The sequence below is a fragment of the Diabrotica undecimpunctata genome, chromosome 8 (genome assembly GCF_040954645.1).
Source record: "Diabrotica undecimpunctata isolate CICGRU chromosome 8, icDiaUnde3, whole genome shotgun sequence".
In the NCBI taxonomy this organism is placed as follows: domain Eukaryota; kingdom Metazoa; phylum Arthropoda; class Insecta; order Coleoptera; family Chrysomelidae; genus Diabrotica; species Diabrotica undecimpunctata.
In genome coordinates, this window is record NC_092810.1 from 115,180,834 (window position 1) to 115,197,620 (window position 16,787).

The 16,787-nt window shown below is 32.5% G+C and overlaps 1 protein-coding gene across 1 annotated transcript in view; it reads left to right on the forward strand.

Moving 5' to 3' along the window:
- Positions 1 to 16,787, forward strand: part of Pde9 (phosphodiesterase 9) — a 1,302,013-nt gene that overhangs the window by 278,894 nt on the left and 1,006,332 nt on the right. The gene's annotated exons all lie outside the window — the stretch shown is intronic.

The following is a 16,787-nucleotide window of genomic DNA, read 5'->3' on the forward strand; positions in this document are numbered from 1 at the left end:
GGGAAGTATTTTATATAATTGTAATAACTTGTACCCTATTTTTTTATTGAGTTTTATAATATGAACTTCAATTTACTAATATGCTTTACGATCGGTTCTACGGTTATGTGAAATAAACGCAGGATTTTTATTGATGCCCGCAAGTGACGTTAATGTTTTAACGTTTCGTATCCTCCTTTTCGAAGAAGTAATTATCTGAGGGTTGGTTTCTATCGAAATTTAATCAATTTGATTACACCGTCCCCAAGCTTACTGAGATTAGGGTTTATAAAAAGTATACAGAAATTTGGTGTTTAGGAAGAAAAATCTTAATAAGAGGGAGGTTTATAATAAACCGCAAAAATCTTTTGGTATTAAGCGTCTTGTTAAGGAATAAAATATATCGAAGATTATTATTCCTGACACGTTTCATAAAAATGACAATTTTATTTTGTTGTGTAATGATTTTTTTTCCAAGGGGAATATCTGTATAGGACAATAATCAGGTTAACTAAACAAATCCTATCATTTCAGATACTTTTGACATGGTATATTAATGAGATCTTCTGGTAAAGTTGCCATTGACTTTGTTTTTTTTATGAAGATATCTTGTAAATTAATGTTACTTTAGATTTGGCTTAATCTTTTATTGGTATTTTGTAAAAAATACAATATATTTTATCAAACACTGATAATTTTTAGACGTCTATTATTTTAAGAAGACATTCGTCTTCTTTTAACAATTTGAAAGTTAACAGTTTGAATATTAATTTAATGGTAATTTTTATATATTATCAAACACAAAAACAAAAGTTTTGGTAAAAAACAATCCGTTTAAACACTTTTCATCAGCATCAGAAACTTTTAATTAACCATTTGCGTGCCAGCGGTATCACTGTGACACCAACTTTTCAAAGATTTTTATTGAGTGAAAGCAGTTTCTATGTGTCTCTGGTTATTTAATTTTGTTTTGTTATCTTTGTAAACTGAAGGGTACCGGGCAAAAACGGGCTAAGTCGGGTTTCTCACTTCTATTCGTTAGCGTGCCACGTGTCGCTATTGTAATGGTTTTCTAGATGGGGGAGCGAATACTTTTTTAAGAATCGATTATCGGTACTCGAATACATGTAGGAATGGAGTACTTGACCGAGTACCGAGTACTGTATTAGGACAGGACTATATCTAAGACTAGACGTGACGCATACTCGTTTTGTTCTAGTTGGCTTGGTTCTCCAATCTCCATTAGGGTTAGAAATTAGAATCGTTTTTTACGACTTACAATCTAGGTCAGCCTGGCCTTTTTAATTTTGATGGGTCTACTCTATTTTTTTTATGTATTTTTGGATGCCGATTACGAATTTCGACGGTGGATTTCGATCCGGTTGGTTAAACAATTATTATTATAAACAATTTAATTATTTATACGGCTCTAGATCGTAAATTAGGAGATAAAAAAATGTTTTTAAAAAAAAATTTGTTCCTTAAAAAAAAACAATGAAAATGGCGGTTACTAAACTTTAATCAAATTGGCAAATGAGGGTGCTGTTGGTATGTGAGTGTATCTATAAGTCATTAAAATTTCAAAAATTAATCCTTTGTTTTATTGTGTTAACCTGTTTATATTGTTAATCCTTTATGTTGGAAATCTGTTAAATGGAATACCTAAAGTACTCTATTCCAAAATATCTGAAGCATGATATTTGCATGTGCATAAAAATTTATTAAAATTAGATACACCACCTTATACATCTGTAATGAAAATGTCGAATATATTTAATAAATGAGTTATAAAGATATTCTATATCTGATCTGTGATTATTAAACACTTTAAAATTATTTAGTAATTACTTATATTTTAAATTTATTTTTACAAACTTTTGTAATATCTTAAGCTTTAATAAAAATATTCTTTTTAAAATTGATTTGGGTCAAAACATTAATAATCTATATCTGAGTATAAACTTTTACTGGGGATCAATTCAAGTGACTGGCCCATAAAAAATAATCTAAATAAAGAGACTGGTTATATCCTTACAAAACGAAAATATTTTGCTAAACCATCGAAAAAAGGACAGATATTGTAAAAACAGGTGAAGAAGCTGTAACATATGTTTTGCATTTACTTAATAATTGTGCGAGACTGACCGAGAGTTGATCTTTTCACAAATAAAACCTTTTTGAGAATAACGGACATAAAGCAATAAATCAGACAGGTTGAAATGTTTGCGTGAGATTCAAAAACTTTAGCATATCAAATCGCACTATTGCAGTGTTACTGTGTCATGACACTTTATTGTCGCATTTCTTTCGTATTTCTTTTTATTGTTAGTTTTTGTTCTTCTGCTTTGTAAAAGATATCTCGGTCGTGAGTTTATTGATAGTTCAATAGTGAGTTATTTAGTTTTTTGTACTTAAATATACTGTTAAACTTAAATATGAAGCCAGGTGGAATTAAATCCGCAGTATGGGACTTTTTTAGTAAAAGTAACGATAACAAATCAGTTACATGTTCCTCGTGTAAAAAGGAATTTAAGTACCATGGGAATACAACCAATATGAAGAAACATCTTCATAGTATGCATACTCTGCAGTGGAGTGAAAATAATGCAGTACCATTTTCGTCTCTAACAGATGATAAAGAAACTCAAGTACCTAAAGTAATAGTCGGTACAGATGAAATTTCACTTGCCTCTTCACAAGAACCATGTTATTCAAAGAGAAAAGCAGAAAATGAAAATCCAGTACCCAAAAGAAAGAAGGCAAAACAATTAAAATTATTCGGTATCCGAAATACAATGAAGCAAAAAAACGGGGATGGATAATAAACTATTAAAAATGATCACTAATGACTATCAACCTCTGTTTGGGAAAGTATGTACTATTTCTTTCTTATTTTTACATTTAATATTTTTCTGTTACGGTACTGTAATGTTATCTAATTCAATACTATTCTAACGACTTTGGTAAAATATATTGCTTCCTGTAAAAACTGGTTATCTCATCTATTGCGTTTAAGTACGAAGAATTTGACTTCTTTTGTGTCGCCAATATAGAAACAAGTGTACGGTTCGTATTACCAGAACAATTATCGCAACACAATAGAGTGATTTATTGGTGTACCCTCTTGGTATACAGACCACACGCAACGGTTAGGAGGTTCTTTTCTGACCGTCTTAAGTCTCAACTCAAGACACTTCATCCCCAGACATCGAACTAAACAGACCTAGTGCGTGATAGGTTCTTCGCCATCGAGCGTCGGCCCGCGCCCCGACGCGGTACCAACGAGATTTCCTTGGCTACGATTCCAATATTTCAAAGGGTAAGTCGATATTCTTTTTACAAATAGAAAATTTTTATTACCAAATAAAAAAATTATAATAGAAAATATTATTCCAAAACAATATTCAGACTCTGTTTCGAAATTGAAGCAAATGTTACTTACAGTAAAGTATGTATCAATAACGACAGACATTTGGACCTCTGATAGTTGTAAAGCTTATATATTGGTTACAATTCATTTTATACAATGAGAAAACATGTTGTTATAATATTGCAACCAGAAAAACAGTAGGATCTCATACAGGAGAAAATATAGGACATGTTTTAATCGAAGTGTTAGAGGAATGGCAATTATTAGAAAAAGTTTTGACTGTTGTTTCTGATAACGGCGCTAATATCAAAAAAGCAATTCATGAGTTTGTAAAAAAATACCATCATCCATGCGTAGCACATACTCTAAATCTAAGTGTAACAGATACTATAAAGTCAAATGAAATTTTTAATACAATTTAAAAAAAATGCAGATCTCTAGTGAGTCACTTTAAACATAGCGTTCTGGCAACAGAAAAATTAAAAAATACACAAATTCAAATGAATGCTCATATTTTAAAAATAAAGCAAGATGTGGTAACAAGATGGAATTCTTGTCTAGTTATGATTGAAAGACTGCTAAAAATTAAAGATTCAGTGGCAGCGTGTATAGCAAATCTCCCAAGTGCACCATAAGGTTTGGATGCTTCTGAATGGTTAATTCTTGAAGACTGTGCAAATATACTAAAAGCACCTGAAAAATTAACCACAGTTCTTTGTGGAGAGCAGTATCCCACACTGTCATTAATAATTCACTAGTATGGGGACTTCAACATTCCTTATAAAATATTGTTCCTAAAACTGAGTGTGGTAAAATGTTAAAAACTAACCTCATAGAAGTAATTTTTAGACGTCTTGGATATTTGGAACAAAATAAGATAGTTGCCAAAGCTACTTTTCTAGATCCCCGATTTTAGAAACTTGGATTTGGTGTAGAGCAAAACGCAAAAAATGCAAAGCAATGGATTTCAGAAGAACTTTCCCATTTAATAAATTTAAAACAAATTGCAGAAGCAGGTAATTTTTTTTATCTTTTCTGATATATTAATTTGATTTTATTGTGTATTTGCTTTTAGCTTCTACCAGTTCAACAAAATTGGAAACTACAGCGCACTCTCCGCAACATAAAGCGATTCCGATGATATTCGGGCATTTTTCGATTCTAAAATGGAAAACGTACAAAATAGTACTTCTAAAACTAGTTCAGCTTTAGTTACTATGAAGCAGTATCTACAGCTGCCATACTTAAAAAGATTGGATAATCCACTGGACTTTAGGAAAAAAACATAAAATCATGTTTCCAGAAATGTACAACCTAGCTTTAATATATCTTTGTATACCAGCTACTTCAGTTCCATCAGAAAGAGTATTTTCAAAGGCTGGTCAGCTCACTAATGTTATGATATGATAATTTTCACCAGAGGTGTTGGTGGTTCATTATCAAAAGATCCTTCCTACTGATCAAAAGATCAGTAGAAAGACGCCAGAACTCGTGGCTGAAAGCCCCGAGGAGATGGTTCGACCGCTCATCCGCAAAAATCTTTCGCGCAGCAGTTTTCAAAACTACAATTATTGTCATTTGGATCGCCAACCTTCGAAAGGAGACAACGCCATGAGAAGAAGAACACCAGAGATGACGACAAACGAAGAAATTAATATTGAGGAGAAAGAGGTCAAGGGAGCATTAAGGAAATTATAAAATAGAAAATCACCAGGAGAGGACAGAATACCGAACGAACTCCTAAAGTACGTAGGACCAGATCTGACCAAACAACTATTAAAAGTTATCCAAAAAATGATAGACCAAAACAGAAATTTCTCAAGAATGCAGATCAAGCATCCTAATACCTCTCTTCAAAAAAGGAAACAAATCGGCCCCTGAAAATTACAGAGGAATTAATTTATTAAACACAACACTAAAATTGATACACCAAAGTGATAACAAATAAACTGAATAAAATTATAACACTAGCAGAAGAACAACAAGGTTTTAGCTCGGGAAGATCACGCACCGACGCTATATTTATAATGAGGCAAGTGCAAGAGAAATCATTAGAATACAACAAACCGTCATATTGATGTTTCGTGAACCTAACAAAGGCATTTGACCGATTCAAATTAAAAGACGTTATGCACTTACTGTGCGCAAGAGAGATACCTCTAGGAATAATCAAAACGATCGAAAATATGTACCGAAACAACACAATAAAAGTAAAAGTAGAAGAAGAACTAAGCGACCCTATTGAATCTGGCAATGGGATAAGACAGGGAGATTCCCTTAGTCCTCTATTGTTCAACCTGATTATGAATATAATCATATTGACTATTATTTAACTAAAAAAGGATACCAAATGGAAGAAAAACAACTTAAAATAATCTACTATGCAGACGATGTAATACTACTCTCTCAAAGTGAAGATGATTTACAATGTATGCTACACCAATTTAATATAACCGTCAGAAAATTTAACATGTTAATTTCCCCAAAAAAAACAAAATGCATGGTTACAAAAGCAAACTTAATAAGATGTAAATTGGAGCTGGAAGGTCAGATGATAGAACAACTGATGGAGCTAAATATCTAGGCATCACATTATCTAGCTACGCAAAGCTCGAAACTGAAATGAAAGATGAAGTGGATGGAGCAAGCAGAGCCGCAGGTTACCTAAATGAAACAATATGGAGAAATAAAAATATCGGGAAAGAAATGAAAGGCAGAATTTACAAAACAGTCATCAGACTTATAATGACATACGCGGCAGAAACAAGACCTCACACAGAGAAGAAAAAAGGGTGTTAGAAACAGCCGAGATGAAAACATTTAGAAAAATTTATGGTAAGACACTATGGGACAGAACTAGAAGTATAGATATACGACGTAGATGCCAGGTGGAACATTAAGGACTGTGTAAGAAATAGAAGAGTAGAATGGAACGATCATATAAGCCAAATGACAGCAAATAGAGTATTAAAGACGGCAAGAGACGGTTTCCCAATAGGAAGACGATCTGTAGGAAGACCACGAAAACGATGGAATGACAACTTACTGTTGTCATGTTTATATAAAAAGAAAAAGAGCCCTTTGTTAGTTCTAATCCTATATTGTCCTGCTGCTTTGTCATGCACAGGCTTAAAGATATTTCTTCTCCAGATACGTATTCTATCTTCGTTTGCCTTTGTTATCGTTCACGTTTTGCTACCATACATGACTACAGGTCGTATGAATGTTTTATGTACTTGTATTTTTGTACATCTTGTTATGTTCTGATTGTATAAAAGGGCATAAAGACATTTGTTGCTGGCTTGTGTCCGATTGTTTATGTTTGGTAAACCATTATGATCTTCAGTTATTGTTGTTCCGAGATAATTAAGTTTTATTTAATTAAGTTTTCCGTGATGTTCTGTCTTATTTTATCTCTGTTTCGGCTATCTTATTGCAGTTCATGTGCATATATTTAGTTTTTTTTTTCATTTATTAGGAGCCCCATCTTCTCTGTTTCTGTTTCAAACCTGACGAAAGTCTCCTTCATCATCATTCATTTTAATGTGGTGTTTACTATTAAAGGATATTGTCTGCAAATGCCAACAATAAGTTTGGTCATTATCGATGGAATGGTGGAGTCGATCTTTTAATACTGGCACTTCAGATTATGTGTTCCAGAGCTAAGTTAAAGAGTTGTAGTAAAAGTGGATCTCTCTATTTTGGTCCGTTGTTTATTTCAACTGTATCTGAGTATTGTTGTCCAACTCTGACCTTACATCATAACCCTACTATACTCATCCGTATCAAATTGACTAGTTTTTTGGAAAGCTCAAACGATCAAACTTCCAGAATTCTTTCATTATCTGTTTTATTGTGAATATATTGTCAATAGTTGAGCGGCCTGGTCTAAATCTACATTTATAATCCCCAACCATTTTATCTGTATATGTTTTGGTTTTGTCTAGCAGAACATTTGCAAGGACTGTGTAGGTGGTATTTAGGAGCTATATTCCTTGCTAATACTTTGCTAATACAATGATAATACATCGCTTTTTGTTTCCTTTTTTGTTAATAATTGGTACAATAACCCCTTCTTACCGTTCATCTGGCATTGTTTTTTCACGCCACACACAATGTAGGTAGGCTACAATGCTACAAGTTTTAAATACTACTGTGAATATCAGTCAAAGGAAACCGACAGCACACACATACTTTGAATATGAACAAGTAAAGGTAGCCATTTTTCAGTAATTGCATAAAAATTTGTCTTACTATTACAGCGTCTTTATGTATTTAGTTAAATTAATATTTTTGCAGTATGAAAAAATACTAAAATACGTTTTATTAACAATTTCGGTTTCCATTTTAAAGCTTTTAATCGTTTGAAGTTTGAAATTTATGACTTCTACAACAGGTTACGGAAATATTTATAATTTCTATCGATTTTAAAACACCTACTAATAATAAAATAACATTAAAACATAAACAAATATCTCGAATAGACTAATTTCACCGCCGTCCCACACTGTATTCTATTTTCAGTCGCAAATGTTTGTGCATAATTTAAATAAGTGTTTACTATCAATCATTTTCCAGTCGAAGTTTCATTAATAATAGTTATAAAATGTGCGTGATGTTATTGTGCACTTTTCAACAAACAAAATTTATACTAATCTGTGGAATTTTAATTTGCAGTATTCTTTGGAAATCCTAGTGCAGTATTTGATAAACGAAACACCTACAGAGGCATTTTTCCTCATTGATGTAGGTGTACGTAGAATCTTTTTTTATGTAAAGAGTCGCATTCACCTAATGGTTATTAGTGAAGGATCTGTACAATAAACAGATTTTGCAAGTATATATAGTTACAATAGTAATTATTACAAAATATTACTTTAAGCCTTACCTGGGGAGGTGGTCTCATATTGACCCAGGTAGGTAAACAAAATTGTGCTGATAAGTTATTTATTCATACACCGCTTCGATGGTATACTTACTACTGGTCAGTGGATCTTTGTTTCTTAGTAACTTTAGTAAATTTATAATAGTTGGGATCAGTGTGACCCCACATCCCTCATAGCAGTTTTCTTACCAGACAATGTGTGACAATAATGACTAGTTTTTGAGGTACCTTGAGCTAGCGGGGACAAATGAGCGGAATCCAATTTAACCTACGTAATATTTTTTCACCCATTTTTTACTAATTTATTACCACCCTAATAATTTTTCACCACCAAACCACCCTTAAGGGGAGCGATTTTGCTGGCTTACGGTTAAAATTAGTATATATATATATATATATATATATATATATATATATATATATATATATATATATTGTGACAATTAGGGTTTATAGAAAATAATTTATAAGTTATATACTACATAATATTAGATATAAAAAAGTATTTGATTATTTTAAATAAGTTATATACTAGAGAATTTTATAAAAATATATTTATGTGAGGGCATTTTAAGAAATTATCATATAATAGTTGTAAAAAGTTGTATTTTAGTAGTTATGATTTTGTAGATTTATTTAAGTGAGCCATGTGACTAGGCAACACACTATACGTTCTCTCCAAGTGACATTTTAGGAATATAAGTGGGGTTATAGTTGTTTAAATTGTGTATTTTATTAAATTAGAGTGTTAGTTACTAATTTAAATGTTTATTCTGATCTGAAAAGCCTAAATGTCAACAAAATTATCAATGGAACATTAACGAATTCTCCAGAGTGCAGAATTTGACCTGTGTTTATGTTGGAACATTCTGGAATAATGATTATGGCGGTGGATCGAACAGATATTTTTTTCGAGAACATCTATATAGAAGTTAATAGAACGAATGGAACATGATCTCTTACGAGATGGTTCTGGAGTGTCCAAAAGATATAAATACCCGTGATTTGGATTCAAGATGGCAGTTTTGGAAGTTTTTAGTCAGAAGTCAGGCCAGTTCATTATGAAAGTTAATAGACACATTTAGTTAGTGAATAGTGAAGTAAATTGTTCAGAATTTTCAAGAAGTCAGTCAGAAAAGTTTAGTAAGAAATATGAAAGTTAGTTGGAGTCAGTGAATCAGGTACAAATAGTAGAATTGTTTAATATAGTGAGTTAAATGAAGATTAAAAATTATGCATATAATTAATGCACATTTATAATTATACACAAATAATTATTGAAGATTATAAAAGTATATTGGAAGAAATTAAATTATATTATGGTTGGAGATTAGTATAAATCAACTTATAATAATTGGATATTGGTATATTGAAAAGAAGAATAAATATAAATGCTGTTTGCTGGTTTGGTTGGTGGTGTATAAATGCTGGTGAAGAAAACTATATCTTAAATTGGTAGAAGCTGATAAGTGGAAAAAGTTATTTCACAAAAACAAGGATAACCGAAGTACGAAGACATTCAGTGGTGATTAGTATATATATAGTGGAAAACAGTTCATTTAGGCATTCAGTGAAAGAAAGGTAAAAAATTTTGTTAATATAATTTAGTTAGTGTTATAACAATTTCAATTTTGAAGATAGTTTGTTTAAATTTAACATTGTCTATAGAATTTAATTAGTTTTATAAGAACATCAATTTAAAGATAGTTTATTTTAAATTTACATTGGCTAGGTTAGATATATATGTGTGTTTCATAATAGTTATAATAAAGATAATTTAAAAAAGTACTTACAAACTAATTCTTTGAGAACCGCGATAAAAACCCTATATTATTAAAAATACTCATTGCTCATCATTCAAACAAAAAACACATCATAACAATATATACATATACATATACATATACATATATATATATACCATATTAACTGTCTAGTTTCTATTCTTTCAGAAGTTGTATGTACTCTATCTGTTTTTCTTCTAATTTCAGAATTAGGTATACGTTCTACTCTTGATATACGGCAAGCTCTTCTCAGGTAGTCCATTTCAACCGTGTCAACTTTTTTCTTTCCTTTTACTGTCATTTGCCAACATTCTGCTCCATATGTAAGAATGGGCTCTACAATTACTTTGTAGATAGTCATTTTAGTTCTCATAGTAGCTTTGTTGGACCAAAGTATCGAATTCAGAATTTGAACACTCTTTCTACCTTGTTGCACTCTATAGTCTATATCTCGTTCCCTTGTTCCTTTACTGCAGAAAATACTTCCCAAATATTTGTATTCGTAGCACCTTTTCATTTGTCTAATTTCCAAATCCGGGTCTTCGTCTTCACTGCCTATTCGCATATATTCTGTTTTAGACATATTCATACTCATCCCCCATTTTTCGTATTCATCTTTGAGCTTTCTAAGCATATAATCTGCATCTTCTTCACAGCTTGCAATTAGTACTTAATCATCTGCAAAGAACAGCGTTGTCAGATAATGGTTGTTAAGCTTCAACCCCATTCCCGCACATTTTTGTCTCCACTGGTGCAGTGCTTCTTGGATATATATTTTGAATAGGGTGGGGGAAAGAAAACATCCTTGTCTCAAGCCTTTGGTTACTGTTAATACCCTTGATAAAGTATTTCCTGTTTTTACAGTGCTTTGAGGACATTTATAGATATTCAGTATTGCTTTTAGATATGTTTTACTAAGGTTCGTTTTCGTCAAGACACTAAATAAGAGTTTTAAAGGAACTGTATCATAAGCCTTCTCCAGATCTATAAATACCAGATGCGTAGGGAGGTTTCGAGCTGTTCGTTTTTCAATTACTTGTTGAAGGGTAAATGTGTTGTCCACGCACGATCTTCCTTCTCTGAAGCCGCTTTGTTCTTCAATTTCTTTATACTCCTCTTCTATTCTTCTTTTCAATATACGACCATATAACCTTCCCAGCGAGCTAGTTACGCTAATGCCTCTATTATTTTCCGCATTCTTTTCTGTCTCCCTTTTTATAAATGGGGCTAATGTGGGCCAAATTCCAATCATCTGGAATCGTTTGGCCTTCAATTAAGCATTTATTAAAAATATTCACTAAGCTTTCCAAAAGAGCATCCGGTCCATGTTTCACCAACTTGATGGGAATGTCTCCAGGCCCGGGTGTTTTTCCATGTTTCATTTGTTTCAATTCTTTTTTCAGTTCTTCTTTGTTTATCTGTTAAAATTATTACAATTCCAAAAATAATATTTATGATATACCACAGTGCTAGATTTTTATGAATTTATTACCACACTAGTAATTATTCACCCCTCAACTACTCCTTATGAGAAGTCAATAATTCTGTTGGAATAATATTTAAGATGATAAAAAATCTATTTTTACAATTTTACTGTAATCCTCTTGTAACTGAAAGTATAAATTGCTTGCCAGGTTTTTACTGAATTTTATCCACCCTCATAATTTTTGAACCATAAGCCACAGTTAATGGGAAAGATTTAACAAGCTACGCATTCACGCTAGCTAAATGCAAAATATTTTTGGAAATACAAAAGTTATCTGCTAGATTTTTATTATATTCAGCCTAGTCATTGTTTTCGTAACTACCCTAATTAAAAACATTCTGAAATGTTACTCTCTGCTAACTAATATTTATTTTTTAAATGTTTAAATATTGAAAATATGAAAATACTTTATTACAAAAATTATAAATTTTAACTATTTTAAAAAATTGAGTCTGAATATAGTAGTGAGTACATGGCTAAGAGAAATCGAATCGTGAACCCCTTTTATGAATATAGAATATCTATAGAATTGTTATATTTCACAGAATAATTACCAGGTAAGAAATATTCAAATTGAAATAATGTTATTAAAATACTCCGCGAAGGCGGAGTCAAATTCACGTAAAGGCAGAAAGATTCTATTGTAAGTGGAATTATACAGTGCTTAGTACAAAGCGTTTCGCACGGAAGTGGGGACTAAACCAAATTTCGTCTACTGCGCCGTGGTCAGGAGTGCTTGCACGATCTCTACGTCTACTACATTAATTACCTAATTGTAAAGGAGGGCCAGTACACCTTGCGTACCTATTGTTAAAAGGTTAAAAGATTTGTATTTATTGGGTACATCCATAGACCTGGAAAAAGTGTACCGCCATTTAAGGAGTGGGGGCTGCAGTCTTAATCGGATTTTAGATTGATACCGCCCTCTTCACTATCATGTAACTTTGGCAATAAATTACAAATATAGCTCCTATTTACTGTCCCTGAGTGTGTTTAAAAGGCATTTGAGCGGGCCAAATTAAAAGACGTTATCCACTTACTGAATGCAAGAGACATACCTCTAGGAATAATCAAAACGACCGAAAATATCTACCAAAACAACACAATAAAAGTAAAAGTAGAAGAAGAACTAACCGACCCTGTTGAAGCTGGCAATGAGATAAGACAGGGAGATTCGCTGAGTCCTCTATTGTTCAACCTGATTATGGATGAAATAATAAAAAAAGTAAGAACTAAAAAAGGATACCAAATGGGAGAAAAACAACTTAAAATAACCTGCTATGCAGATGACGCAATACTACTCTCTCAAAGTGAAGATGATTTACAACGTATGCTGCACCAATTTAATATAACCGCCAGAAAATTTAACATGTTAATTTCCCCAACAAAGACAAAATGCATGATACAACAGCAAATTTACTAAGATGTAAATTGGACCAAGAAGGTCCGATAATAGAACAAGTGATGGAGTTTAAATATCTTGTCATCACATTATTTAGCGACGGAAAGCTCGAAACTAAAGTAGAAGATCAAGTAAACAGAGCAAACAGAGCCGCAGGCTGCCTAAATGAAACAATATGGAGAAATAAAAATATTGGGAAAGAAACAAAAGGCAGAATTTACAAACAGTCATCAGAACAATAATGACATATGCAGCAGAAACAAGACCTGACACAGAGAGGACAAAAAGGACGTTAGAAACAGCACAGATGAAATTACTTAGAAAAATTGATGGTAAGACACTATGGAACAGAGCTAGAAGTACAGATATACGACGTAGATGCAAGGTGGAGAACATCAAGAACTGGGTAAGAAATAGAAGAGTAGAATGGAATGATCATAAAAGCCGAATGACAACAAATAGAGTGGTAAAGACGGCAAGGGACGGTTCCCCAATAGAAATACGATCAGTAGGAAGACCACGAAAACAATGGAACGACAACTTACTGAAGATACATTGAAAAACAGACAGAGTAATTTATAAAAAGAAGAAGAAGAAAAAGACATTAAAAATTTCAAACGAGGCTCTGAAAGAATAAACAAATAATTAATTAAATGCCTATTACGTTGTATATCGTCCAAGAAAAAGTGTGACTTGTAACATGGTATTTTCAGGTTCATTCGATACGCGAAGTAATTAATTTATTTATTGTTGTCTTTGAAACTAGACCCTGACCAAGTATTACAACAGTTAAAAATGCCATTAAACATTTTCTAACTTCGCGATGTGTAAACAGTTGTAAAAAGTGTCATGAAGGTAATGAACCACGTGTTAGACCTGTCGATGACGAGCGTCAAAACAGGGATATTGATATTTGTGCTTTTGTTCAAGCTAGTGCACCTGCAATAGTTGCTAAGGAAGTTAAAGGTCGGTACACATATACGAGCCAAACGGTGTGCATACGGTATGCGAACGCTATATTCGCTAATGTGTACGGCATAAAAAACCGCTTGCGTACTGTTTCATCGTGACTCGTCGCGAACCAAATTGTTGCGGTTTATGTCACGACTTCAAAGGAAGCTCGTCTTTCAGTTTGGACGGCGCTTACTAGACGCAGCGAACATTTTTATTATGTCATCAAATCGACATTGTGTGAATGACGTGTTCCTTCCTAGAGAGACGTGAGAAAACAGTAAACTTATTATTGTACATATTTTTATTTTTGTTAAACAAGCAAAAACAGGAACATAAATCAGTACCCAAATTATAAATAAAATGAATCATTACGCACATGTGTGCTCGTTGTTGGTTTGTCGCTTTCCATGGATCGAGATAAGTATTTTTCAAGGATCTGTACGCGTACGGTACGTATATCGTTCGGCTCGCATATGTGTACCCACCTTAACGTGAATGCTCGGATAGACTTCCGGAAGATAACTTTAGGCGGATGGAGTTTTGTGAATTTATATTAGATAAACAGAATGAAAATGTACATTTTTTAAAAATAATAATTAATTTTCTGACGAATATTCATTTTCATTACATAAAAAACACAATACATGCGTTGCGAGGTATTATTCTCAAAAAAATAAGCACCTCTGTGTTGCAGAGCGAACGCAGCATCCGCAAAAATTAAATGTTTGTACTGGGATGTTAAGTGACTATATTATCGGTGCATTTTTTATCGATCTAAACCTAAACGGGCCCAAATATTTACAACTTTTACAAAATGAGATCATTTCGTCAGTTCGACGCCTTCCCATTAATTTTCAGGAGGTTTATTTGCAACAGGATGGGTGTTCGCCTCACAAGTCTAGAGCAACTATTGACTTCCTCAATCAAACGTGTTCTGATCGACTGATAAGTACACGTGGTACAATTAAATGACCCGCTAGGTCCTGTGACTTAGCGCCTAACGATTTCTTTTTTTGGGGTTTTGTCAAAGATTTATAGGCATCAGTTTGAAAGGGCCACAAACCTAGCTTACACCGGCCCTACTCCAAAATATTAGGAAAAATCTATATGACAGATTTGGTTACTGTTTAGCACAAGGTGGTGGAATATTTGAGCCCTTTGTTCATTAATCTGCTTTGCTAATTTTGTTTTTTTGTTAGGAAGTTTGTAGGTTCTTAATTAGGTAGTATTTTTTATGTTTAAGTTTGGAAGAATTTTATTGTTTTTTTTTTATTTAAAATACAAACGATTCTCATTCTGATTTTCTTTCTTCTTTCTTGTCTTATTTTTATAAGCTTTGTCCATAAAATGTGTACAATTTTTAGTGACAATAAAGCATATTACTTACTTACTTACTTATTTATTTTTATTGCTATTAAGGCTAAAAAATAACCAAAAAATTAGTTTTAGAGCAATATAATAAATATTCATATATCAGAAATTCGCTCAATAATAAAGCAATCAACATCAGCCTTTTTGAAAATAAGGAAATTTCTGAGTAATCAACGACTCAATCTGCAAATCCGATATCGGATGGTAAAATGTTATATTGACTCTATTCTTCGTTATAGTGTCGAAGCTTGGACTGTTAATGTTGACTTGATGAGAAAACTGAAAACTTTAGAGATGTGGGTTTTTAGGAGAATTTTGAAGATACCATGGACCGATCATACTACAAACGAAATAGTGTTGCACAGAATGTGAAGAGAACTTTTGACCACCATTAAAAGGCGAACTACAGCATATTTGGGGCACATACTTAGAAATGATAAGCACGAGTTGTTGCAGCTAATTATGAAGAGTAAAATCGAAGGAAAAAGGGGTCCTGGTAGACGACAAATATCCTGGCTGAAAAACATTCGCTACTGGACCGGATTGAATACACAGACACTTTTAAGTAAAGCAGCAGATAGAGACGAATTTGCAATCGTTATAGCCAACCTTCATTAGCGTAGACGGCACTAGAAGAAGAAGAATAATAAATATACTCTAGAGATGAGATTACAATTAATCTTAATTTCTATGGTCAACACAACAATGTCGTTATCTGTATTATCCACCTAATGGTACTGTAGATCAATATTTGAATAGTGTAAATGAGCGTAATCCCTGAGCACAACCTCTGGTTCATCAAGGAATTTCTTCTTTGTTATTTGCTAACAACTATTTGTTGGTTTACAATATTTAACTATTATATTGGAACGTTGTTTAATATTATATATTAGGAAGTAAATAAACATTATTATGATTATTATACCCCAACTTCGTATTTCATCATTCTGGACGTTCCCCGTATTAACTTAAATTTCAATTTGAACATAAGCATTACCAAAATAAACTTGTATTCTCATAACGTAAAACACATTTGTCCTACGTAAACGAGGTAGAAAAAAATATAAACGTTTTTTTCATCCACCATTTGTAATCACTGTGAAACACTTGAAAGGGTAAATAAAGGGATAAGCACGCAACCAATTCTGGGTTTACAAGAGGTCCTTTGAATTTAAGACGATCGGCATTTACGTAATCGTTATGGATTTCTTGGAAAAGGAGATTATATGGATTTTGTTTACCCGTGTTGTTATAGGTTTAAAAAAATATAAACATCTCTAAAAATCTTGTAAAGCAGACGTTTGTATTTTTACGTTAAAAGGATTCTGCGAATTCATTAACTATAAAATATTTATAAAGAAAGTTAACTATCAAATGAAGCGCCTATACGGCAAAAACGATAAAGGACACTTTTATTCATTTTGTATAAAAATTAAGTTTAAAGTTTTACACTAATTTTAAACTGTTCTAATATAAGTTTTAAGTCAAACTGTGTCAAAGGTCAAACCAATAGCTGTGTTGAGGTCTTTCTATACCATGCTCTCAGGTTAGCAAGC